At 31.3% G+C, this 26,429-nt stretch overlaps 2 long non-coding RNA genes across 3 annotated transcripts; both read left to right on the forward strand.

Moving 5' to 3' along the window:
• Nucleotides 1–308: 308 nt before the first annotated feature.
• On the forward strand, nt 309–6,798 carry LOC143059067 (uncharacterized). 2 transcript variants are annotated; one of them, XR_012973369.1, is made up of 4 exons: nt 309–1,160; nt 3,141–3,270; nt 3,982–4,453; nt 6,596–6,798. It is a non-coding gene; the product is annotated as an uncharacterized LOC143059067 (long non-coding RNA). The 2 variants fall into 2 exon arrangements; XR_012973368.1 differs by lacking the exon at nt 6,596–6,798 and adding an exon at nt 5,404–5,499.
• Nucleotides 6,799–9,719: 2,921 nt separating this feature from the next.
• Nucleotides 9,720–12,122, forward strand: LOC143059168 (uncharacterized). The gene is made up of 3 exons (XR_012973411.1): nt 9,720–9,808; nt 10,099–10,155; nt 10,711–12,122. It is a non-coding gene; the product is annotated as an uncharacterized LOC143059168 (long non-coding RNA).
• Nucleotides 12,123–26,429: the final 14,307 nt, after the last annotated feature.

Raw genomic sequence — 26,429 nt, forward strand, 5'->3', positions numbered from 1 at the left:
GAGAACTCAGTCAATTAGTAACAACGATTGTCCATCTGGTCAGAATGGGCAAATTGTATGAAAGACTTACTGCTTAGTTTATTTCCATTTTTCTCTACATGTAGTTGTTTTAGTGGAGAAGACAAAATGTTTAAAGTTAACAGATCTATGGACGACTGACGGATGGACGAATGAACGGACTCAAAGTGTTGACAAAGCGTTAAAAGGGAGGTACAAATGTTAATACGTATTCTAAAAGGTTTTGCAATTGTCACAATGTCACCTTTTATACAAAATGTATGTGTTCATGCCTCAAGTTAAGAGTTTCATTAATGTCTGGAAGATTTTAATGGAGCTGTATAGATCTTTTGTGGTCACAAATTGTATTACAGCAAAACTAACGGGATGACTTCATAAACCCATCCTCTGTTTGTTATTCATAATAGTTCATATATATTTGCGTCGACTTAACAATCGATACCAGCACTGTATAAACTTTTCAACATACAATGACTAAATTATATTTGACATTTCAATTAAACTGTGTATTAGTTTACTATAAACGTCGGGTTAATCAAGTACATAAGTGTTGAAAACCGGCACGCTAAATGCCTAAGAATCCCAAATAAAAAGAAATAAATCGCAATCAAAGGGACGTGTTGGTAGTTATTCTATATATTGAGGATTTTGTCAAATCATTGAAGTCGTCTGTCATTGCAGTTAAAAGAACTGATTTGAAGATATATACCTTGGATACGTAAATGTTTGAACTGAGGCGGTTGACCTTCATCGCCGAACAAGTTCCGAAAATGAAGATCGCGAGAAGGAATATACAGAGAAAACTTTGCCCCCAGTAGCAGTATTTGATCCTGTAACGAATTTAGTGTTAGATGCTAAAATGATAAGCGTGGAGTTTTGTTTAATTAAGAGGAAAATTAAGCACGATATTTCAATCATTCGTAACAGTTTCCGAGTTTTAAACTAAAACCTGTGGTGCATGATAATTTAAAAGGAAAAAGTTGTAAGAAACTTTTCTTTGTGTCTAAAGTTAATATACCGAAGGATACAGAATTTGTTTTGGACTATGGATAGACCAAGAGAGATAGGATTCTAGGAAACCCTTGAATGACCGGATAACTCTGTCGCTTCTAAATTAAATGTAAAATGTCAATTATCAATTGGTAAGTAGGTATAAAATAATTCATCGATTTATTTTTATATATTCAAATTCAATATTTGGTAAAATTTGTCTAGAGACTAGGTAGTAGTGGTCAGGCTAGCGCTTCGGGCACAATTTTTAAGTTGTGCGCACAAGTTTCAAGAATTGAAAACTATACTTGAACAATGTTGAAAGAATGACTGTAATATCTGTTTCTTTCTAATTAAAGTTTGGATCACATGGTTGATGTTATTTCGAATAGATACTACAGCCTACCTTAACTTCATTAATTTTTTTCGTGTCTAAAATATACGTAACAGTGGGGATTTATAGTGAGTGACTGGATTGAATGTGAAACAATTACATATATGTTTACAAAAGATCCGGAAATTTGGATATTTTATCGAAAGGTCATTTATTATTTTACTGCATAAATTGATTGAATAGAATTATTTAAATTGGTAATAAATATCAATAAAGATATACATTGTATTCCAGAATTCATCTATGCAAATCACAGGAAAATAATGATTTGTTTGCGTCAATACAAATATTCAGCGATTGTTTGTCAACAAACTTTAATATACTTTGTTCTAATAATAAACATTATGCAACTACACAACAACAAAACATAATAATCAGGACAAACAGGTACTAGATCGAACATGAATAAGGGTTAACGGACCGGGATTCTGTTTTATACAATATAACAACTAGTTTGATTTTATATGAGGCTCTACACCAGTACATATGGACTAATACATATAAAGGTAAACAAGGAATGCAGGATATAACTACCGATCGAAAGCAAGGTAAGTAAAAGGCAGTGGCTATTTTGCCGGCTCCGGACTATATGAAATACATTTTATTGAAAAAAATTATCATGGACACACATGATATATGTGGCTACTAGGTGAGATTTCTATAATCTTTTAGTCTTCGACTAGATAAAGGATAGCCATACGTTCGTATGTCGAAGAGTTCCACCACCAAAAAATAAACGGAAAACTTAATTAACAATCCTAACACAACAACCTTATGTACACTAGGATCTTTAAGTTTTAATGACTTTATACATGGGAAGTTTACAGTTTTTTTTACTTTGACATGGGAAGTTTACAGATTTTTAAGACTTTTTATATACAAAGTTAAGAATATGTATGTGTTTTTACTTTAAGCAGTTTGTTTTATTTTGGTATAGTACTATTTACTGTAATAACACTTACAGAATAAATTACATAAATTCTTTTTAGATAAAAAAAAAACCTAAATTTATAGTCTTTGGCCTTTAAGAATTGACCTTTATATCTTTAAAGTAATATGGCACTCATTTATTTACTGTGTATCATGAGGGTAAATGGAATAAAAAACTTATTTAATATTAATTCTAATATTCATTAACTGAGACTTTAAGATTTAATAAAAAGGATTATACTTTTGAAAATTGTATTCAGTAGACTAGATTTTCAAATGTTTGTTTAATTATTCATTGCTGCAACACCCATCCTTGGACCCACTCTTCATGCATCTTTTTTGTTTGCTTGGTCTTTCATCACCAGTTGATATCGTGCATTCTGTAAAAGGAACACTAACCTTCTTGATTGGAATTTTATTTTGAGATATCAGGTCAGATGTGACTCAGTAAACAGTTGATATGTTTGTTTTGTCCATTAATACTTGCATTGTCATTTTATATGTGAGGTTTTCTTCAAGCACATTAACATTTGAGGTTAGGATGTTCTTAATTGTTTGTAAATTTTTTTGTCTTAAGACCGGCAAAATAGCAAAACTCTATACAAATCGCTTTTTTACCGAAGCCGATAAAATAGACCCTAACTAAGAGATGGATGTCCATCAATGTCTTTATCATGTTTATCTTTTATAGTGTGACGGTTATATGTATATTTTATATATTAAGCTAGCCTATGTTCAAAATATTTGTATGTGCGTACTAGGTATGTAAAGTAGATGTAAATGATAATACTATAGATTTTTTTTTCAGAGGCTATAAATTGTACATGTACAGTGACAAATGATAACAGTGTGAATGTGAAAAATTGTGAGCTCTGCACATCGTTCTCAAGCAATTTTCATGCTAATGGCAGAATAAAGTAATTAAAATAGCTTCCAAGGTAGTGTGAATGATATGATAATGTACATGTAGTTTAGTATGATCTTTAAAGTATTCTTGCACTAATCTTTAAAATGAAAGACCTGAATATGGACTACAAATTGATATAAAAATGTGTGTACACCTAAGTAATACATGTATATTCTTATAGGCCTCAGGAAAAAACAGTCCTACAGCTTACGATGTTAACCTCCTTAAATATGTAAGAAATTGTTATAATATAACATTTACAGAGTAAAATACAAAAACACTGAAATAAATATAGATATTGATTTCAAATCTATATATTATGTATATTGAAGCTCAACATTATGAAAAAATCACACAAGAGAAGAATAACATTCAGATTACATAAATGATCTTTGCATTATTTTCATAATTGAAAATTCTTAAAACTTAAAACTTTCTCATAAATTCTGTTGATACAATGTATACTTCACATTTTGTTTTATGCTGCGATTCAACAATATTTATTTCTCAGATGATTTGCATTATGTTCAGAGTATGAAGATGTAACCTGTAAGTGTTATCTATAAACTTGTATGTGGGTTTAAATGAAGGAGAGAGGAAACCCAACATCACTATTACAACCTAAAGATTTGTAAAGATCTATATTCAGTCATAAACTATCATTATAATGTTTGTTCCATTTAACGCTTCTAAATTTTTTTCTACAATTTTAATTTATCTAAAGATCTAACTTTATTTGTAGGGGGAAATCATCAGAAATTTATGTAAAGAGGAACCTCCTAAAAGAAAAGACAATTCTGAAACAAAATCTTATGTACAAAAGATTGATGAAACTCATCAACAAAGGACAAACACACAAAAACCTCTTATGTTGTCCCGAAAATACGTCAGAGCAAGCACAGAAATTTACTAAAGGCGAATTTTCAAAATTAATGCTGGAAAGAAGCAATATGCATCTCGATATTTTGAAATATATTCAAAATTGTTCAACTACATTAAATTAATGCCAAAAGTAGGAGATCCCGCGAAAAGTTGTGAGGACTATGCTGACAAAACTAGGAATTTTACTTAGGAGCAAAGATCATCACTCCTAAAATATTTATGTGACAATGTTCATCCAATCACCTTGCAACACCTTGATGTACATGTACCAAGTCTAATTCATGTCACTATTACATGCACTTTGATACACAGACCATCCAACTTTGATTCAGGTTTGTCTGTTTTTTGCTTCTCTTTTATTTCTGTCAGAAGAATATTGACTTTGAAATTTTGCTTAGTTTACATGTATTAGTTTGTGTTTAGATTTGTTTAAAGGCAACTACTTGTGATAAGTCAATGGGATTTGGTAAGTAGGTCCGAGACCACAATTGTCGTCCCTTGATTAATATAGTCCCTAGTGTTAACAGTGGGTTACTTGCCAATAATTTGTATACCCCTTCCAAATTTATTTCTCCATGTTTAATGCCTCAAATTGTAAGTAGGGGATGAAATTACACTGTTAAAAATTTGGGTCCAGAATTTAACAAGAAAGTAGTGATTTGGTCCAGCTGAAAAAAGGTTAAAAATTAGCACTTCGGAAGCTGTCAAAAGATTTCAAGACACCCTAACCACAAAATTGTCCATATTTTGAGTTAGAGGCGATGAAGTTTTCTATAATTTTGATGTAATTTGTCCCAAAGTAGTACAACACACTGTAAAAATTTCATTGAGAAAGCGCAGGTGGGATTTTTTTAATTTTCATCTATGTTCTAAAAGAAATGCACTACGAATTAATTGTGTTCTCGGACCAGTAGTTGTATTAGCATTGGCACATCTCTTTTCCATGGAGATTATTTAGCCCATGTTCCTTCAGTCATACGTGGATAATTGTCTTTCAATATTTGCAACACTGACATGTTAAAGTGTAGCTATTTTAATTCCAACATTTGTCAAAAACAATTCTAATGATTTGTCGTTCGACAAATGTTCCTTTTCATTTGTAAAAACTATAATTTCAAGAAAATGAAAACAGCGTGTGCATATTTGTAATCATTAAATAGCAAAAATATAATCATTGATACTCAAAATATTACAGATGAGTGATGCAGGCTATTCAAATCCAAAACTTTGTTATATCTGATTGAAAAATCTCATTTATCTTATAATACTTTTGATCTTTCAGACAAAGAATATAAATCCTTGTAACATATGCATGAAAGTTAAAATATAAATGTTTAAAAAAAAGATGCTGTTAAAAAGATCTGCTGAACAAAAATTAGAAAACATCACCTTGATAGACAAAGGTAATGTTATTCAACTGAACATTGAACTTGAAAAATAAAAGTTTTTTTCAAAAATGGTGCTACTGATGACAAAATGGATGTCTAGTTCAATAGAGGCAATTTTTACCTTAACAGTTCAGGAGTTATGGTGTTGAAATATTGAAAATGAAAGTGTGAGTTTCAGGTTAAATTTTTCTGTCAAGGTAGTTTTTGATGATGTTGAAGTCCAGTCAACTTGAAACTTAGTACACATGTTCCCTATGGTCATGGTCATTTGAACATGGAAAATTATAGTGCGAGTGGGGCATCCGTGTACTTTGGACACATTCTTGTTCTTCCAATTTTAGTTTGTTTGTGACTGTACAACCATAAGGTCAAACCAAGGGATTGAAAATAGGAAATATGTTTAATTCCAATTTTGTCAGCTAGGACAAAAGTGGCCATTGAAAGAAATTAGTTTTCTTAAAAAGTATGTTGAAATGGACAGTCTATTCTTATATGAAAAAGTATAATATTCTTCAAAAAAACTTATTTCCAATGTGAAAACTGTAGATATAAGCTATTAAAGGGGAACCACTAATGATATTGTTATATATAAAAAAACAAGAAGATGTGGTATGATTGCCAATCAGACAACTGTCCACAAGAGACCAAAATATGGGCTTCAACAATGAGCAAAGCCAATACTGTATAGTCAGCTATAAAAGGCCCCGATATGACAATTTTAATGTAAAACAATTCAAAAAAGAAAACTAATGACCTTATTTAAATATAAAAATGAACAAAAAACAAATATGTAACACATAAACACACGATTTTTTTACATTGGCATTTCCACATATATCACATTGCATTGCACTTTCAGTTTCATTCATCAGTCATTAACGTTTTTTCACAATTTAAGGTTAAGTTTTATTTGTTTTGAATAATTAAACCATTTGCATGATTTCAAATGTCATATCCACTTTTTCCTACCTGCCCCTGGAGGACTTTTAAATTCAGTGTTGGTTTGAAATGGCACATGCTATTGATGGCCTTTTTTTCTAAATTTTACTTAAGTTTCACCTACATAGTTAGATCTTAATTTTTCAGGCTTTTTACATCATATGGCTGATCTAGATGCTGTTTTAAGAGCACAGTCTGGACTGTTTATGATTGAAGAAGAAGAAGTGTAAACAAAGCCAGAAAATCTGTTGATTCATAAAGATATTCTGTTATGTCCTGACACACAAACTTCAGCGAAGACCTACTTTAGTAAGATGCATGGCAGCTTGTTTTAAATACTCTCAAAGTATTAGAAGGTACACAAATGTAACCAGTCTGAATATTAAAAATAGAAAACTAACGACCTTATTTAAATATAAAAATGAACAAAAAACAAATATGTAACACATAAACAAACCACTGATTACAGGCTCCTGACTTGGGATAGGCACATGCATAGATAATGTAGCTGGGTTAAACATGCAGGTGTTTTTTTACATTGGCATTTCCACATATATCACATTGCATTGCACTTTCAGTTCATTCATCAGTCATTATCGTTTTTCACTATTTAAGGTTAAATTTTAACTTAACTGCTGCATTCAATGAATTTTCATTGCTTTTTTAGCTCACCTGGCCCACAAGACCAAGTGAGCTTTTCTCATCACTTGGCGTCCCTCGTCCTTTGTTCGTCTCCGTCGACATCGTTGTTAACTTTTACAAAAATCTTCTCCTCTGAGTCAAATTTAACCAAACTTAGCCACAATCATTATTGGGGTATCTTTTTGAAAAAATGTGTGCAGTGACCCAGCCAACCAATCAATATGGCCGCCATGGCTAAAAAATAGAACATATGGGGTAAAATGTAGATTATAACTCTGAAAATAAACCATTCAGAACAAATCTGACAAAGGATTGAATTGTTATCTAGTCAATATCTATTTTCCCTAAATTGAGGTTTATGTAAGTAATTTAACAAGATCTATCTGCCATAAGATGAACAGTGCAATTGGACAACCCATTGTTTGGTAACCGTTCCGAAATGGTTGATTTTTTGGTTATTTCATTGTATCGTTAATTCTATTATAGATAGAGAGAAGTTAAAGTAAAAATATTCAGCGAAGTAAGGTATAAAAATAAGTCATTATCAGGTTAAGATCTATAGGCCTTGTAACTTTCAGACATATCCAACAACCCATTGTCGGGTTACTGTTCCGAAATAGTAATTTTTTTAGGGAATTTCATTGTTTTTGGTTACATGTATTATCTTCAATTTTCTTTGGAGATATATAGAGATAAAATGTTACAGCAAAAAATGTTCAGCAAAGTAAGATCTACACATGAGTCAAATGAGTGAAATTGAAATGAGATATTAAACTGTATGCAATTAAAATAGGAGGAACAATTTATTTGCTTATATTTTAAGATTCTGTGGATTTATTGATTTTCGTGGGATACCAATTTTTGTGGTTTACGTGGGTGTAGGTGAATCACAAATTTGAATACTCAACGAAGTAGGAATTTTCTATAGGCTTGTTTCAACACATAATAAAAACCATGAAATCAAATATACAAGAACACACAATTTTTCCCCAATCCACGAAAACTGGTACCCACGGAAATAAATGAATTCACAGTAAGACAGCTTACATGTTCCTATATACTTTTTTTATTTATTTTAATTGAAGTAAATGAAAAATATCTCCTCAGGTATGCCCACCTCCTTAGTTATAAAAGCAAAAGCAAAAGAAATGAAAGCTGAAATTATAGAGTATCTGCAGAATTATAAGCCATTTAAATCATTGCCAATGTTTAACCATTATGTTGACAACACTAGAGGCATATCTGAGGACGTGAGAGATGAATTGACTTCATATCTCAGCTTGACATATAATAAAAGACATTTTCAATCTATCTGTCAGTTCTGACATTCCATCTATGATGCACAACATTATATCATTCATAATACATCATTCAGGAAACAAAGGTACAACTTTTATGAGAGAAAACAATATGTTTTTTTACTTTCTGTTACATAAGGAATAACAGTACTGTAGTTGAAGAGTTGCCACCGTCAATTGTTACACAGTAGACAGTATCAGAGACAGTAAAACAGTGATTTGCAACCATCAAATTAAAATTGACAGTGACAACTTGGTGACCTTCTGCTGTTGTTTTTTATTTTGGTCGGGTTGTTGTCTCTTTGACACATTCCCCATTTCCATTCTCAATTTTAATTTTACAGTACTGTTATTCCGATTCTAATGCATTACAAAAAGAAAAAGTACGATAAAACTTTAAAAAAACGACTAAATTTGACAATTAGAAAAAAAATACGCAACATTTCATGAATTATTTTGGCACAAAAATATCATGGCTAAACGTGACGTAATACAAATGAAAACTTACGAACTGGAGGTTATTACTTTACCCGTACGCTTCAAATTACGATAAAATTACATTAAAACGCCAAATTCAAGGTAGGTGTTGTTTTATTTTCAATTATATAGTAGTAATCGAACATTTGATTCAATCAATTCAAAATGGGGGGGGGGGGGGGTTAGTTAAGCCTGACCAACTGTGGATTTGACAGCAAATTTTAGCCAATGAAAAGAAAAATTGTTACATCCAAATTGCATTAGAATACTCATTATCTGAATAATAGAAATCTGTCACATTTTGTTTTGTTTTCCAGTTTCTTGTTTTTATATTACTGCATACACCTTAATATGTTATTTTAAATTAAACCAATGTCTGCCTGCCATGGCATTGAAGGTTGTGTTCTATAAACATATAATTTATTCCATTTGAATTAAGGTAAATTTATAGAGATGACCTGCTGTTGAAAAAATACCCGATGAATGATTTTTTTCAGTGGTTTATTTATGTTAGCTTAAATGTTTTTGTAATAGGCCTAGGTAACTATAGCTAAGATGATAGACTATTGCCTCATGTTCAATAATATTCATGTAATTACAGTAGCCCATCCAGAATTATTCAAAATGTTACAACTTACATGAACATCAGTGTAAAGGTTAAACTTAATGATATACATTTTCCGTTTTTACAGGAAAACAATGTTATTTCGTCTTAGATTTTATTCTAAAAAAAATCCCAATTTGATGTTTAAGGGACCCATTTGAAAACACCTAGAATCATCCCTGGTGGAATAATCTTGGTTTTTCTCCTTTTTCATTTACATTATTACTCAACTGTTGAATTTTCCAGATTTAAATAATCCAATAGATGTTTGCCCAAATTTAGAAAGGATCAGTGAAACTACTGGAGAATATGAAAGGATTGGTAAAAATACTAAAAAGGGTAAATAATCTAAAGTTTTTACAACTTTATATCAGTCCAAAGATTGTTTGTTCACAGTTTGTCTTTTAAATCTTATTTACATTCTGAATTGCAACTTGTATACTTTTGAAGATTTGACTGATAAAAGAATTTTATTCAGATTTTGAAAAGGATGATAACAGTTTGTAAAAAGAAGTTTCATCTTCATAATGCAAATTTAAAATAGTTTTAATTGTATTAATTCCATACAAATACTTCAGGGAAGGTTAGAATGAATTAATTATTTTTTTAAATCCTTATTTTCATTTCAGATGCAATTACAGGACTTATTAATCATTCATCGACAAAAGATAAAAAATCAGAAATAGGTGAGAAATCATTTAGTATAAAATAATAGTTGGTTAAAAAATCTTCTCCTCTGTAACTGCTGGGCCAAATTTAACCAAACATTGCCAAAATCATTATTAGGGTATCTAGTTTAAAAATTGTGTCCGGTGACCCGGTCAACCAATCAAGATGGCCGCCATGGCTAAAAATAGAACATAGGCGTAAAATGCGGTTTTTGGCTTATAACTCAAAAACCAAAGCATTTAAAGCAAATCTGACATGGGGTGAAATTGATCATCAGGTCAAAACCTATCTGCCCTGAAATTTTCAGATGAATCGGACAACCCATTGTTGGGTTGCTGCCCCTGAATTGGTAATTTCAAGGAATTTTTGCTGTTTTTGGTTATTATCTTGAATATTATTATAGATAGAGATAAACTGTAAACAGCAATAATGTTCAGCAAAGTAAGATTTTGTTTAATATTCACATAGACCAAGTTGAGCGACACAGGCTCTTTAGAGCCTCTAGTTTTAAAAGCAATGTATTTGCATAATAATAGGCCTTTTAGTTAGTAAAATATGTTGATGTTTTGTAGGCAGAAAAAGATCAGGAAATAAGGAAATAGATACAGCAGAATCCAAGAAGTGTACTGTAAGACTGACTGATATTGGTACTATTAAAAACTTGAAAACATATGTAAACAAGACAGAGAAAAAAAGAAAAAGAAGGAAGATATGTGTAAAGAACTTGTAAAAAAAATGTTAAATGTTAAAGGGGCACTAGATGTCAAGTTCATGTTCACCGATTTTACTTAATTTCTAGTATTTGATTTATAATAATGAATAATGTTAACATATATCCAACCTACTAAAAGTCTAAAATAAATTATTAAGAGGACACGGTATAAAATTACATAGCTTCATTTCGTGTGTTCTCAGTCTAGACCGCCATCTAATTAATTATCGAGTTGACCTCTAAAGTCATTCAATGACCATATAAGCGATGTAAACATAAATATAGATATAAATAGATCAAGCAAATTCATGCTCTTAGATTATTCTAGGTCTATTTAATTTTATATTATAGATGAAAAATTAATGTTTATCATCGTTTTTATCTGTATAAGAATGATTTTCTGTGGATCAAATCAGTCAATCAATTGATTTACCTTTGTTTCACTTTCAATGTTGATATTCTTTTCCTTTAAATAATTGTACACATTCAATTCATCTGTTATCCATTTCAAGCTAAGGAGTTAAATTGAAGTTCACATTAATACAAATTCAATGAGGTTGAATTATTCACTTACAAGTGAATAATTCATTATCAATGATTTTAGCTTATTTTGACAGAACTAAATCATACTGGCTGCTAAAAGCGAATTATTATTTCACAATTTGTATTTCATTAGTTATTGAGCAAAAAAAATAATATATAATTGTTTTTTTATATGTCGTAGCTAGTGCCCCTTTAAGATTTAAATAAGTTCATCTGATATGAAACAACAAATTCAGGATACTTTGTGTCATATTTCAAATACATTGAATGTATATCTACTTATAATAAAACTATGGTATTGCAAAATGTTGTTATTTTTTTTTGTCTTATTGATGAAAATCGATAATAGGAAAAGTAAAAAAGCCTGTGAAGTAAAAATATAAGTAAATATATTAATATATAACAAAATCCCTTCAAGAAAATATTGTGACCTTTAGTTTAGTAATGCAGTTCTATGACAGCAGAATTTTATTTTATGTTATGCAACTTTACCATAAGTTTGACCAAATGCAAAGCAAATTCAAAGCAAACAATAAAAATCAGGAAAGAGAACACATGGATGTATATTAATTCTGTTTGACTTGAATTTACATTATTATTTATCTAAAGTTTTTCAATTTATCAATAGATAGACTAAGTGTAAATGTTTGTTATGTCTGCAAATTTTCGATATTATTTTTTCATGGAGTAAATGAGTCTGCATTGCAAACAAAAGAGTGTATTACACAGTTCTTTCCATTAAGTTCATATTTTTGCACAAAAAATTCATAATTATGACTACTGTTTTTTCACTGTGTATTGTATACACCCCTATATCATATATATATATCGTTGCCTATAGAAGTTTTATGCTGTTTGACCCACTGCAATGATTAATTATAAGAATAAGTTATAAACTGTTTATATTTTGTCATTGTTAAAAATAATTGGATATAGTAAACTATATTTTGTTGATTCTTGATTAACCTTCATGGGTCACATTAAAGACCAAATGTATGGACATTCAAAGAGTGTTTTAAAATTAATATCCACATGATTGTCTGAAGGTTTGCTATGGTGTAGAGGCATCTTGAAAACATATCTGCTTCTATCCTTTTTCCTTTTTGGGGCGGGCAAGAATATAATTCTTAATAGGGAACTATAATTAAATAGTTAGGAAAAAAAGGAAAAGGATATTGCAATTCTATCATGAATAAGCTAATTCTTCATTTAAACTTTGGTCAGGATGGTGAACCCAGTGTGGTTACCGTTGCGCCCCAGACCAAAGTTCATTTAGCACTAAAAAGAAGTGAGTTTTTATTAGATGTTGTTAATAATTATATGCAAATGCAAAATGAAAATGATGTAAAAGAAATAGAATTTTTTTTATCGGAGTATAATCGCAATTTTACATTAGGCTTTTTATTTAAATGCTTAGTAAATGACAATAGTGAAGTAAAAAGATGTAGAGAGGGCAAAACAGCTCTTCTTGTTCCACTGATTGAAAAGTTCCAACTGGAAACAGACTTTGTTAAACTGCTTCTGCCACGAAAAATCAGTGCAAACAATGCTGTTGCAATTCATTCGCTTTATATCAAACCAATGTATCGTTCTGTCATCCGTAATGAGTTTTATTTACTTAATTTACATGGAGTTAATTCACAGGGACATATAAGTGCAGAAGATTTTATGAGGTTATTGCATGAACTTAAAACCTGTCATGCCCATTATTTAGTGCACATTTTACCAATTTGCATTTGTTTGAGATGCACTGAATATAGACACGAAAGACTTAATCAGCTTTCAGAATGTACCTATGCAACACCTTACCATGGTCCTATTACAAATAGCCCTTTTCGTAATTTACCAGTAGGACAACAACAGTTAACAGGTGGCAGACCTGGCTAATGGTATTCTGTTATTCCATAGTTTACATGTATCACATGTTCACATTATTTTATTGTTATGTATTTATTATGCTAATAAATTATTTTAATCATATATAAGTTTATAGTAGTTGTTGATTTATTGATAGAAGAAACATACTAAAAATAATAAAACAGAAAAAAAAGGATTTGAACATGTTGAAGTGGCCATATTTTTAATGAATCCTTAAGGACTCAAGGTCTGTTGATTATATCTGATATGGAAATGTGGTTTTCTATTTTTTTTATGTATATGAATGGAACAATTTCTCCTTTTAGTTTCAAATATAGGCAACCGATGTTCAATAGTCATAATTCGATAAAAAGGAAACAAACCCAGACTGCAAGCAAAATCTAAGGGAACGAATCAGTCGCTCAAAGGAAATAAAGGAACAACAAAAATACTAAACTCCAAGAAAAATCTAGGTAAAAAACATCGCAAATAGCCTGTTCAAAATAAAAGCTTATAGAAACGGACCAACTGATAAACAACTGACATATTCTTAACTTGGTACAGGACATAATTTAAAAAAATGGTTGGAGTTCCACCAGGTTTGTGCTTTTTATTGTTTGTTATTGTGTTGATGTATTCTTGTGTTTCATTTAGCTTGTTGAATTTGTTGCTTTGTTGCTTATAATTGTTTACCTCATTTGACAAGAGACAGTGCCTTTTTTCAATTTTTGTTTTACCGTGGACTGAGACTCTCCTTGTTGGGGTATTTTAAAGTTTCTCAACATAACAGTTTTATTTCTTATTTTCTTCCTTCCATAGCAATAAACTCTAGACATAAAATAACTTTTATAGTTGGGTAAGGTTTCATGATTGCCAAAGGATCTACTATCCAGCCAAAGAAAATGAATGTTACAGTATAACCTTCATCATGAAAAAACTCTTTAATCGTACTGAAAGCAACAGTAATATACCGCCATAGTCATAAATCTAATCAAATAATAAAAACAAATCCGGATTACAAACCAAAACCGAACAATCAACCACAAGAGGAAAACAATAGAACAGCAAAAAAACTCAACTACAACAAAAATAAACGCCAAGTTGAACATATAAGCTGAATAGTCAGAAATAACATTCAGAGACACAGTTGAAAGAGATTATTCAAAAGTTGAGACCAAGTTAAGGATATACCTTGAATGAGAGTATAGGATATTAAAGTACACAAAATATCAGGACCCTATCATTTCTGTCAGCAGAACAAGCGTTCTCCATAGAAAAAAAGATCAATTTCAACGAGTGAATCAGCCATATAATACTAGTATTAAACTTCAGCTCACTTTATAGACATTAAGTTATAACACAAAATTATAAGCTTTCGCCGAAAAATGAAGGGCTTGTTTTATGCATACATAAAAATTGATAGCATGTAGAAATTCCATTACATTTCATAAACAAAGTGTCCCCGGAGTGCTTTTCTGGATGCTTCTTCAGCGGGAGCGCACAAATGAGTTCATAATTGTCAATGCCAAAATTTTGAAATGTCGACTTATGTTAAGAGTTGTATAAATGAATGCAAGCGTTTGCTTGGGCTACTAACTTTTTGGTTTATATCATTTTATTTGTTTTGTTTTGCACTTATCTTCAACAAAGTTATAGTCATACTTATCTTCAACGGTTGACATTCTCAGTCATACCACCAGTGGATGAGAAGGTAAACATGCTTAAGTGGAAGGTTATGAACTACAAATGTATAATCTCAACTAGAGTGGTAAACATGCATATTATATATAAAAACGTGAGCATCGGTAATTTCCTCCAAAATCACACGTTGCACGAGTTAAAAAATACTCTTGTCATCATTTTGTCCACTAAAGCAAAAAAAAATTACCTTACATTTTCCGCTCGTGTTGTTTAACATATTACATATTACAGCATTTTTAAAACAGTTCGTGACTGGGGTCAGACCAAGATAACCGTTTACAACAAAATTCGCTGCAAAAGTGATAAAAATGAAGCTATTCTGGGTTTATCTTCATCATTTACGCTCAGAACCTTATATTAGAAAGCTAAGGATGTAAAAAAACAAAACAGAAACAGTTGAAGTGCCAAAATAACACACAAAAAAGATAAAATAGTCGAAGGCCAGCTGTGGGGACATCACAATAAAGCAACCAATTACATCACAATTAATTATGTCATAATGAAATTATCACAATTCGGAAGACTTATCCTTGGTACCTCATTTATAAAATATAGGGAAGGATGAAAGGAATTACATCACTTTAAAGTTGTCTGATTTGGGATAACAAATCTTTGTATTTTGCTACCTCAAAATAAATAATATGAAGTTAATACAATTATTCAAGCTTTTAAGAGACAGAAGTTAAATCATTGAAGCGCTTTTTTATGCTGAACTCACCTGAACGTTTGAAAAGTCCTGATAGATTTATTTTTTATTTAAAGCGTTTGAAAGATAAAGAATTTTAAAGACTACAAAATGGCGCAAATTTATATTTTATTTATGGTTACATGACAAAACATCAAATGTTTGTGCTTTATGAACTGCAATGCGAATTTTCTTTTAGAGAAAGAAGTATACCAAATATAGTGGGAGAAATCAGGAATCTTTTACGTGAGTATTTCTTTTTATACTTGACTTGTTTATCTAGTTTTTATTTGAATGCAAAAATGTAAACAAAGTAGATCTACGATACTCATATGTTCATACACAAGTTCTATAGGTGGTATATATGACCTGACAGCTCGGTCAATGGTTGGTTGTTATACATTTATTTTCATTCATCTTTTATTTAACATATTTTGGACATCTTCACTCTCCTGTTCAGAGCCAAACCCCTTTTTAGGTTAATTTGTCTTGTCTTGACTTTATCTTTATGGATTATATATTGTCAAATGAACAAACGACATATATAATATATGTGGACACACAATATAATATACAGTACTGTCTGGTATCCAATATGAATTTGAAGTATACAAAAGGATGCTCTGGAAGGAAGTGAACAGCATAGAGTGTACATAATTTTAATTGTAAATTGGCGAATGTTTCAAATGTATATAACTTTGAGAGGACTTGCTGCCTTGCCCGGCAATGCGCTTAGATTTCACGGGACCAAAAACATTCAGCATGAATACGGTTCCTTACTAAGAAGAAGAAGAAGAAGAAGAAGAAGAAGAAGAAGAAGAAGAAGAAGAAGAAGAAGAAGAAGAAGAAGAAGAAGAAGAACAAGAAGAACAAGAAGAAGAAGAAGAAGAACAAGAAGAAGAAGAAGAAGAACAAGAACAAGAACAAGAACAAGAAGAAGAAGACAGAGAATGATAACAAACATTTAACGAAAATACCGTGTCATGAATAGGGTAGAAAATGCAGTTGTTGTTCTTCTGTAAAAACCTACGTGTTAACTACCTGTGTTACTTAGTATTATAAAATCAAGACACAGGGCAGATACAGCCATTTTCAAAAGGAGGAAAGGGGAAGGGTCCAACCATATGTTTCCAGGAGTTCCAACGCCCGAACCCCCTCCCATATCCACCCTGAGACAATATACACAACATCTTAAATGTTGAATATTTTACATTTACTGTATCAAACATAAAATTTATTATTTTGCGAAAAAAGCTAAAACTTTAGTATTTCATATCATGTAACTTCAACATTATAAGAACTTGTTCAAATTGCGAAAAAATGCTAAAATTTTAGCTTAAAAATTTAATCGTTTTTTATGCAGTTACAATTTTAGCCGTACGAGTTTTGAATTCAAATTTTGGGAAGGCTAAAAGTTTAGTTTTATTATATAAATTTATTGTGTATTATATATACAAAGGGAATGCTAAAGTTATAGCAAACATAACATTACTTTTCTTTTTATTGCAGGATAATACTAAACCAGCTGTGAATTTTGAAATAAACACACATAATTTTAGCGAAAAAACCTAGACTTTTAGCCATTTTGCAAAGATTCGTAACAAACCATTTTGAGAATGAAAATTGCAGAGTATCAAAATTTATTGCAGTCCGTTTTTTATAAATTGTTATTGGAATCGATAATTGTCTCATTGGCACTCGTACCACATCTTCATATATCTATTTATTTAATGAAAATCTGTCTATTATGAAGTTTTAATTTTTTTGTCAATTGGATGCGGTGTCATGCACGTCTGACAACATATCTTTTACGGTATATACAATTTAACTCGGAGTAACACATAATATAGCGTAGATTTTTTGACAGATTTATAAAATAAAAGGAGAATTAGATGTGTTATTAACGATGCTAATAAGATTAACAATAAAAAAAAGTGCATGAAGACTTAATTTTAAGATATTTGTAATAATATTAGTCTTTGCAATAATCTATAAACTAGTGTAGCTAAAAAAATTTATGTCAATTGTTTTTTTTTCTATCTTATCTATTCTCAGATACACATCAGTATACTCACTGTAGAGCTATTAACGGATTGAGTAAACCAGTGTGTGTGAATGAACAAGATACAGGCATAGGCCCTTTTTGCAATAATAACAGATGCTGTGCATGTAATAGTATGTAACACATATATTGTCCGTTGTTTAGTATAATAATTTAATTATGGATGTAACGCGTCTTCTGATTAGCTGCCGTCGTTTTGTTTATCAGCTCATAAACATAATTTTGTCCTGTGACCGTGACGTCATCAACGTTCATGATTTACTCCGGTTTAAATCGAATTAAGAGATGAATTATAAAAAATGACTGTTATATTTTTTCTGCCTATTCGAAACAACAAAAAAATTGTGGTGAGCACTTTTAATAACACGCTACGCGGGATAATCAGTGTGCACCACATTTTTGATTTTATTTCTTCATGGACAGAAAAAAAATTACAGGTATTCCTTAAGAAGATAACTTTTTTAAAACAAGCACATTCTATTTCATTTTTCAAATTGGATCTTTTATTTAGAAAAAACTGTTTTACAGTTACACATAAAAATAGTCTAGTATCGTACATGTTAGATATTTAAAAAAATGATTTTCATAAAAATGGAAAGATTACTCCATTGGTAAACAGACTTTTATAAGATGATAAGTAGTCCATAATGGTTGAACAACAGCCATTTACGTCGATACTAGAATTCTACTAATTTACATCTGAATTATTTACTATGACAGGTACTTGTGGTGGATTATTTAATGGACCAGTTGGAAGTTTCGCGTCAAATCGTTATCCATCAAACTACTGCGATCACCCCGATTGTAGTTACATCATTACAGTTGAGAAAGGTTCAAGAGTAATGTTGAACTTCATACGTTTTGACATTGAGGATGGTGCCGATATAGTTTATGTATACACATATTCAATTAATTTAAAATGTAGTGTATGTCTTGCTACAAAAACAATGTAGTAATGTTATTATGTCTTTCCAATTTTCTGTGGAAAGACCTATTCTATTTGTTCTGACTATTATTATTTTCTTCTGCCAAATTTTGTTTTCGCGTAAAATTTCTGTTTTGCAATATGTCGCTTAGATATTTATTTTATTTTTTTACGGTCTATGCGCATTTTGTTTTTACCTATACTAAGCCGAACAATTTTCTTTGTAATAATTATATCCCCGAACACTCTTTTCCTTGTGACTATATCTCCTCCGTAACCGTAAAAGAAGACGACACATTTATTTTTATAAAATTGCTCGTTATATCCTTTGCATGATTTGTCCTATTTTGACCGAAGCGATATGAACACTCCATATGAAAGTTATTTCCCCTGATGAATTTGATCTAAGGGATATGCATTTCTATCTTATAAACCATAAGTGATAGAGACTTAAGGTCGTTTGATATAAGGTCCTTGGTCCAAAAAACATGAAAATAAGGTCAAAGTCAAAGGTCATATTCTAAATTTTGATTTAGACTTATTTTGACTTATTTTCAAAAATCTTATAAGATATCGATAAATTATTTTAACAAAATTATTAGTTGCGACATGTCGTAAAATGTTGATTTTGGTTGAGAGGGTGCGTAGACAATTAACGGAAGTATTCGCCCATTCTATATTTAGAATTATGCGTAAAGTGATATAACTCATTACCAGTACATATTAAAGACCAATGGTCTGTGGATTTGATGTCCTTTGTTTATGACCGTGAATTGATGTCAAGGTCATTAGTTGATTGGACGTTGTAGATTTTAACCTTTGCTTTATATTCATATTTATACATCATTAAGCAACAGAAAGTAACATTTAAAACTTAATTTTGATGTTTTTCTATTAAAATATATTATTATAAAATGAACGGTTCAAATTTTTTTGCACCAGATGCGCATTTCGACAATACATGTCTCTTCAGTGATGCTCATGGCCAAAATATTTGAAATCCAAAGCTTATATAAAAGATGAAGAGCTATAATCCAAAAGGTCCAACAAGTATAGCCAAATCCGTGAAAAAAATCGGAGCTTTGCATGAGGGAGATACATTCCTTAGTTTATAATAATTTCTATCATTTTGTAAGAGCAAATCTTAATGACACAAAAAATCCGTATTTTCATGCCAGTACCGAAGTATGCCAGTACCGAAGTACTGGCTACTGGGATTGTGATATCTTCGGAGACTAACTGGTAGTAATATAATTAACGGGACCAATTTTCTTGTTAGTTGTGGAAAGACCTTCAATTGTTCTCTGAACAATTGACTTTTAATTATTATATTTTTTTTAGACGTAAAATTTTGTTTCGCAATATGTTGCTAAGATATTTCTTATATAGTATCATACAGTTTATGCGCTTTTTATTTTCATCCATTCTAAGCTGAACATTTTCATTGTCATAGTTATCTTCCTATTCACTGTTAATCAAATGTGTGCATCTCCTACGTAACAAAAAAAGATATGGACACAATTCTTTTCTTTAATTATTCGTTACATCTTCAGGAATTTTGATTTGGCTGATTTGATGAAATTTTATATGAGTTATCTACCTTTACCAAATATAATTGTCGGTATGTGTTATTAAACATTTAACCGTATAAACCTGGAACCTTTTTATTTGAGGTCCCTAGGTCCTAAATTGAAAGATGAGGTCAAGTTCAAAGGTCAAGGTCAAATTCTTAATTTTGACTTTTGCTTATTTTTGCATTTTCTCAAACACTTTTGAATATACATATAAAAGAACAAGTGCAACATGTTTCCTTTATTGTTTTGAAGATATGTTACATTGGTCTCAAACAATCCAATGGCATATTATAGGAGTTACTGTCCCTGAAATGTTTAATGTTAAGGTTATTTGATTATTACTTCAACTTGGTGCATTATAAAGCCATATGACCTTTGACAAAAGGTTGGATGCCATATTACCTTGAAAAATGACAACCGGAAATGACCTTGAAAAAACCGGAAGTAGCCATTTTTGCAATTTTTTTCATGGAAAAATAATCAGAATCGACACATTTTGTAATTTTAATTCATTAACTTATCACTAAAGACTAAAAATGACTTTCAATAAACCGAAAGTGGCCAATTATCTATTGGTTTAGAAGCAAAAGTATATAAAACTATATATTTTTGGAATCAGAGTGAAAGAAGCTATCATATGAGATCGGAAGTGACACTTAATTTACCGAAAGTAGCACATTATCTCCTTTATTTCACTCTAAAATATATAGAAAGTACTTACTTATCGCGTCATTATGAATAAACTTATCAGTGGATGCCAATTTTATCTTTGAGTAAACAGGAACTTCTTTAAATAACTATGAATAATTTAATGCGGAAAGACCTTCAATTGTTCTCTGAACAATTGGTTTTTAATTGTATTTATATTTGTTTTGAGGATTCTAAACATTTTTATTTTCCTTTATGCCGAAGATTTTTCTGATATAGTTTTTCAAAACAGAGACAGAACAATAATGAAAAAAAGGTCGAGAAAATTAGTGTTGTTAAGATCATCATCTAACAAATACAGCATCGAAATACAAACAGTATACAATAATCACACAACCCTGCGCCGAAAGTAACTTATTAAACAAAGAACATTGTAAATTATTGGTTGATTAAAGATGCTCTGCAAAGGAATTCAAGCAATTCTTGCTCATTTAGTGGTAAATGTCGCGATAGTCAGTGCAAAGGACAGTCAACTATATGTACTTCATGTTAATGCAACATATTAATTGTAATACATCAATATCGTCCAGTGAACTGTCTATGTAATTAGATACTAAAACATTATTAGTTATTGATAATAAATTATTTTGATTAGGTATATGATGGTGAGATTTCAAACGACAGATTACTTGATAAATTGACGGGAGGATCTAAAGAAGGCATAGAAGTTACTTCAACTTCCAATACGATGCTCATCCGCTTCTATACTGATTATTCTATAGTCAGTTATGGGTTCAGTGTCAGTTATAAAACATTACAATAAGTGACAGCTAATCCAATCAAATAAATGATATTCACGTCCAATTGAAATAGTCACATATACATTTTTGTAACTCAGAAGCATACTGAGCTTATCAAACTAGAAACATCAACAGGCATGATTGGGAATCGGATGAGTAGTCCAGAATATGCTAACGAATTGAATATCGTATAACATTTAGAAATAAAACTTCTACTAAAAAGAGCAACACGTATCTTGCATGTAACAATGTTGTTTTTGTTTTCTACTTACAACAAATATAAACGTAGAATGAGTACTATCTTGTTATTAAAGTAAGATAGAGGCAAAAGATACTAGATAGACATTCAAACCCATAAGTCGGAAATAAACTGATAACGCCATGGCTACCAAAGAAAAAGACCAACCGACAAATAATAGTACACTACATACCAAACTAAAGACTAAGCAAATATAACCCTTCCAAAACCAGGGGGTAATTTCGGGTTCTCCGGAGAGGTTAGCAGATTCTGCTGTACACGTGTAACCTGTCGTGTTGCTTTGTTTGAAGATTTACCGTTTAAGACATTTGATTCTAAGGCATTGTTTACATACAAAAAAATATTGGATACATTTTACAGTCTTGAAAAGTTATGCATTATAAATTAGTATTTGGAATATGTCAAATTTAGTACTTCTCATTTGAGTTTAAGTTATGTGTATGAATAATTTCTTATTTTCAACATGATCATGTGCCTGACATAACATTCTTCATTCTAAATTTCAAGCAATTATTTAAAAAGCTTACAGTGATTTTTTTTTAAGATAACGTTATGTAGAAAATGTATAAAATTATCAAAATTATATATCTGAGGCCTATGCCATTTGATTACCTTTTTATTAAACGCCTACAACATAAATTTTTTATGTAAATGCTATTTTGTAACGGTGTATCCACCGATATCACGAATTCATGTTAGTAATTATTATTTTCATATGAAATATAATTATTCTCATTTCAATTCATGCCTCTTTTGCAGATGATTCTCCTACACAACATCCACAAGTGGAAATAATATCAGAAGGAAAATGATAATAAAATATGTTACCTGAAGCTTATTTCTTTTACCGAATTCATTATCAATACATTGAATTTTAGTTCAGAACAATCGTTGCTACGTATAAAAAGGATGATACTGTAAATTCAGAAAGTAAAGCGTACGTTTATTATTGTAATTTTGTAAATTTAGACTGAAAGGCGATCTAAATTTTTACGATTTCGAGAAATATCCTGTTTAATTCATATATAATTACTCAAAATGCGAGTTTAATTTATTGCGTTAACAACTCTGTCGCATTTTTCGCAAAAATAAAAACCTCGCAATAATTTCTGAATTTACGATAGTTAAAAAGATAAAATAAATGTTTTCAAGTAAGAAATCAATCTATAAAGCTTAACAATCATAGTATACTACAAAACTTACACATACTTAAGTCGAATATGTTTTTTTCTCCTAGTTTAACGTGAAAACAGTTTTGCAAGATCAAGTTGAACATTTGAGTGTCAGTTGTAAGAAAAAATGGGAAATTTAAAGACAACTTGAAAACATGATTAATTGTGATGTATGTATTCACAGTTTTTGGGAATGGATACTTATCATTGTCATGTATGTTTGTGATGCTCATCCAATTCGGTCAATATACTATAGACTGTATACAAACATCATACAAGTTGGAGATGTCCCTATCTATAGACTTAGATTCAGATTTCTCCGGACGATACCGAATCAAGAAAATGACATTTTGGGGTCTGTGCAGTGGAAGTACGAAATTATTAAAGGAAAGTCGTTTTCTTGATGTTGTCATGGGTGTAAACATTTAACAATGCATTTTTAACATATTAACCCCTGGTTATTCCAAGATAACACATACTATCATCTATATATTTATGCATTCTGTTTTACGCTATAAAAGACTTAACACGATTCTGTCTCTGATAAAAGGGGAATGAAAAATACCAGAGGGACAGTCAAACTCATAAATCGGAAATAAACTGACATAAACGCCATTGCTAAAAATGAAAACGACAAACAGACAAACAATAGTACACATGACACAACATAGAAGACTAAAGAATAAACAATACGAATCCCACAAAAAAAACTAGGTGTGATCTCGGGTGCTCTGGAAGGGTAAGCAGATCCTGCTCCACGGTTATTCCATAACGGTCAACCAATTCGTGTTAAATTTTTTACGTCAAAGCCCAATCCTTTATTTTTTCACAGTGCTCTATAAGGATTGGTCCATCACCAGCTTCTACGCAGAGCCCATACATAGCAAACAATATTAAAGTTTTATACAGTATTCAAATTGTCAATTATGAAACATTTACTATAATGCAACGTATTTACAGTGCCCATTATGGCTACTCTTTGGGATCCGTCACCGATAAGACACGAACAGCGAAATAGTCTGATTACTATTCTCAATGATCTAGAATGCCCGGACCTATCATTGTCTGACCAAGTAGTATACGTTTGGAACAGATTCCTACAGATCGAAAATGGTGCGGAGAGGTCGACCACAAACTCGGACAGTAAAGAACGTCGTAACATTCGTGAGGACTTGCAATCATGACTCAGTCGTGACATATTCTGCTGTATTGGATCAAAATCGTAACAATGAACAGTGTTTTCTGAGCGGTGTTCGGTGGAATGCGCATAACCTGGATACATTTTTCATTGCTGGTTTTACCCTGATAGAGTCCAGATTGCAACCAGGTTTTGAATGCCGAATGCAAACCCTCTTGCCGAAACTTTTTGGGAACAGGCCCGTTATTAATACGACATTTGACACTGGAACCCACGATGGAGTCTCGACAATAACAGAAAAGAAAGACGAAGTCCAGACAAGCTGTTTGCAATGCGGTACAGAAGACTACGATAGCATTGTGTTTCGACAGTACCTGATCATCAAGATATGGCTTAAGTTTCTAACGAATCTCCGGACAACGCCGGTTCACTGTCTGTTAATTGTCTGATCTGTGTCGGATCGTATTGTCAATTTCTAGATGAGAGCTAAGATATGAGGCATACGTAGCTTTGTATGTTATAAACTTAATCTCTAGTTCGATGTTCATCATAATCACAAAATTTTGTATTGTTTAGTAAAAGAACCTTATATTGTTGATGGTAAAGTTAAATGAAGAATAATTGTCTGTCTTAAGATCATCGAATCTTACGTCATAGTTCAAATTTTTAACTGCATGATACGATATTCCCGAGCTTGCATTTCCTATAATGATTTCCTTGATAGAGGGTTGCTGCTCACAAGGAATCTTTTGAACCAAGAGTTCCAAATGGTGAAGTTGAAATCATCCCTTCGTAAATTTTACGGACGCCGCAACGAGTTTGTTGACCGTTATGGGCTATAAACAATTTCACAGATGATATCGAAAATGTTCTTCATGTCGTATCTACAATCTGCTTCCTTTTTCATTAATGTAACTTACCGCATTATAATATTTACCGGGTTTGAAAAATGATAAGCAACACGATATGTAGCGCTAGATCTGCTTATCCACCTGTGACCAACCCCATTTTGTTAGTGTCCCTACTGTTCTATGTTGTGCCTTGTGTACTAGTATTTGTCTGTTTTTTTTCGAAAACCGAGAACGATCATTCAGAATTCAGAATTCAAAAATAAAAATTCAAAATTCACAACTCGCAAAACAAGCAAGACAATCCTGTTTTATTGTAGTTAAAATACAAAAAAAAAACCCACAAATTATCTTAATCATATCATTTGAGCCTATAAGATATACCGTAGATTGATAATATAACTGTGCAAAGACATAAAATAACAGTGTCTAAGGGATAAGTGCCGACATCATGTGAAACAAGTGAAACAGTTCTTGTTATCACTTTTACTCCGAGTGGGAGATATATCGAGAATGACTTCAATCATTATTAGTTATTATAAAAAAAGAAGATGTGGTATAATTGCCAATGAGATAACTGTCCAGAATGGACCAAACTAACACAGAAATTAGCAACTATAGGTAACCGTACGGAAAAGACAGATAATTAGCCGCAATAATCTGAAATGTCCTATTATTGTCTAAACACAGTCGTATTCGTTCGCAACAGATTCTTACGTATCGGAAATGGTGCGGAGGAGTCAACCAAGCATCCTGACAGTTCAGAGCGTCACTCACATGACTGACGACTCAGCGGATTTTGTCTAGTCGGATTACAATCGTGACTATATATGTCGTCACATATTCTGTTATATCGGATTAACATTTTGACAATGTTCAGTGTGTTAAGAACGTTATCCTATTGAACTGGAATGATCTGAAGAAATTTGTCATTGCTGTTTTTTTCTTCCGATTGAATTCGGATTGCATTCATATTTTGTCGAATGCGAACCATTTTCGCCTAAACTGTTCGCGAACAGTCCCGTTATTAATACGAAATTCGGCAATGATAACTACTTTAGAGTCTCAACAATTAAATCACAATACGAGTTCATATAATACCGTTTCCAATACGGTACAGTTAAATGTGAAAGGGTTACATTCTGCCAATACCTGACGATCCCGAACAGTTTTCTAACGGATATCTTCCGTCAGAGTCGGTTCACTGTCTGGTCACAATCTAATCTCTGTCAGCCTACATTCGGTAGAATCCGGACGCTGTTGGGACAAATTCGGTCGTAGTTTATCATGCGCAAAATACAAATCTGTTTAATATCGGATTGACAACGAGATTAAATAATTGTTTTACAAAGGAGTAGGTTCAGTAA

Source organism: Mytilus galloprovincialis, chromosome 14 (assembly GCF_965363235.1).
Source record: "Mytilus galloprovincialis chromosome 14, xbMytGall1.hap1.1, whole genome shotgun sequence".
NCBI classification, from domain to species: domain Eukaryota; kingdom Metazoa; phylum Mollusca; class Bivalvia; order Mytilida; family Mytilidae; genus Mytilus; species Mytilus galloprovincialis.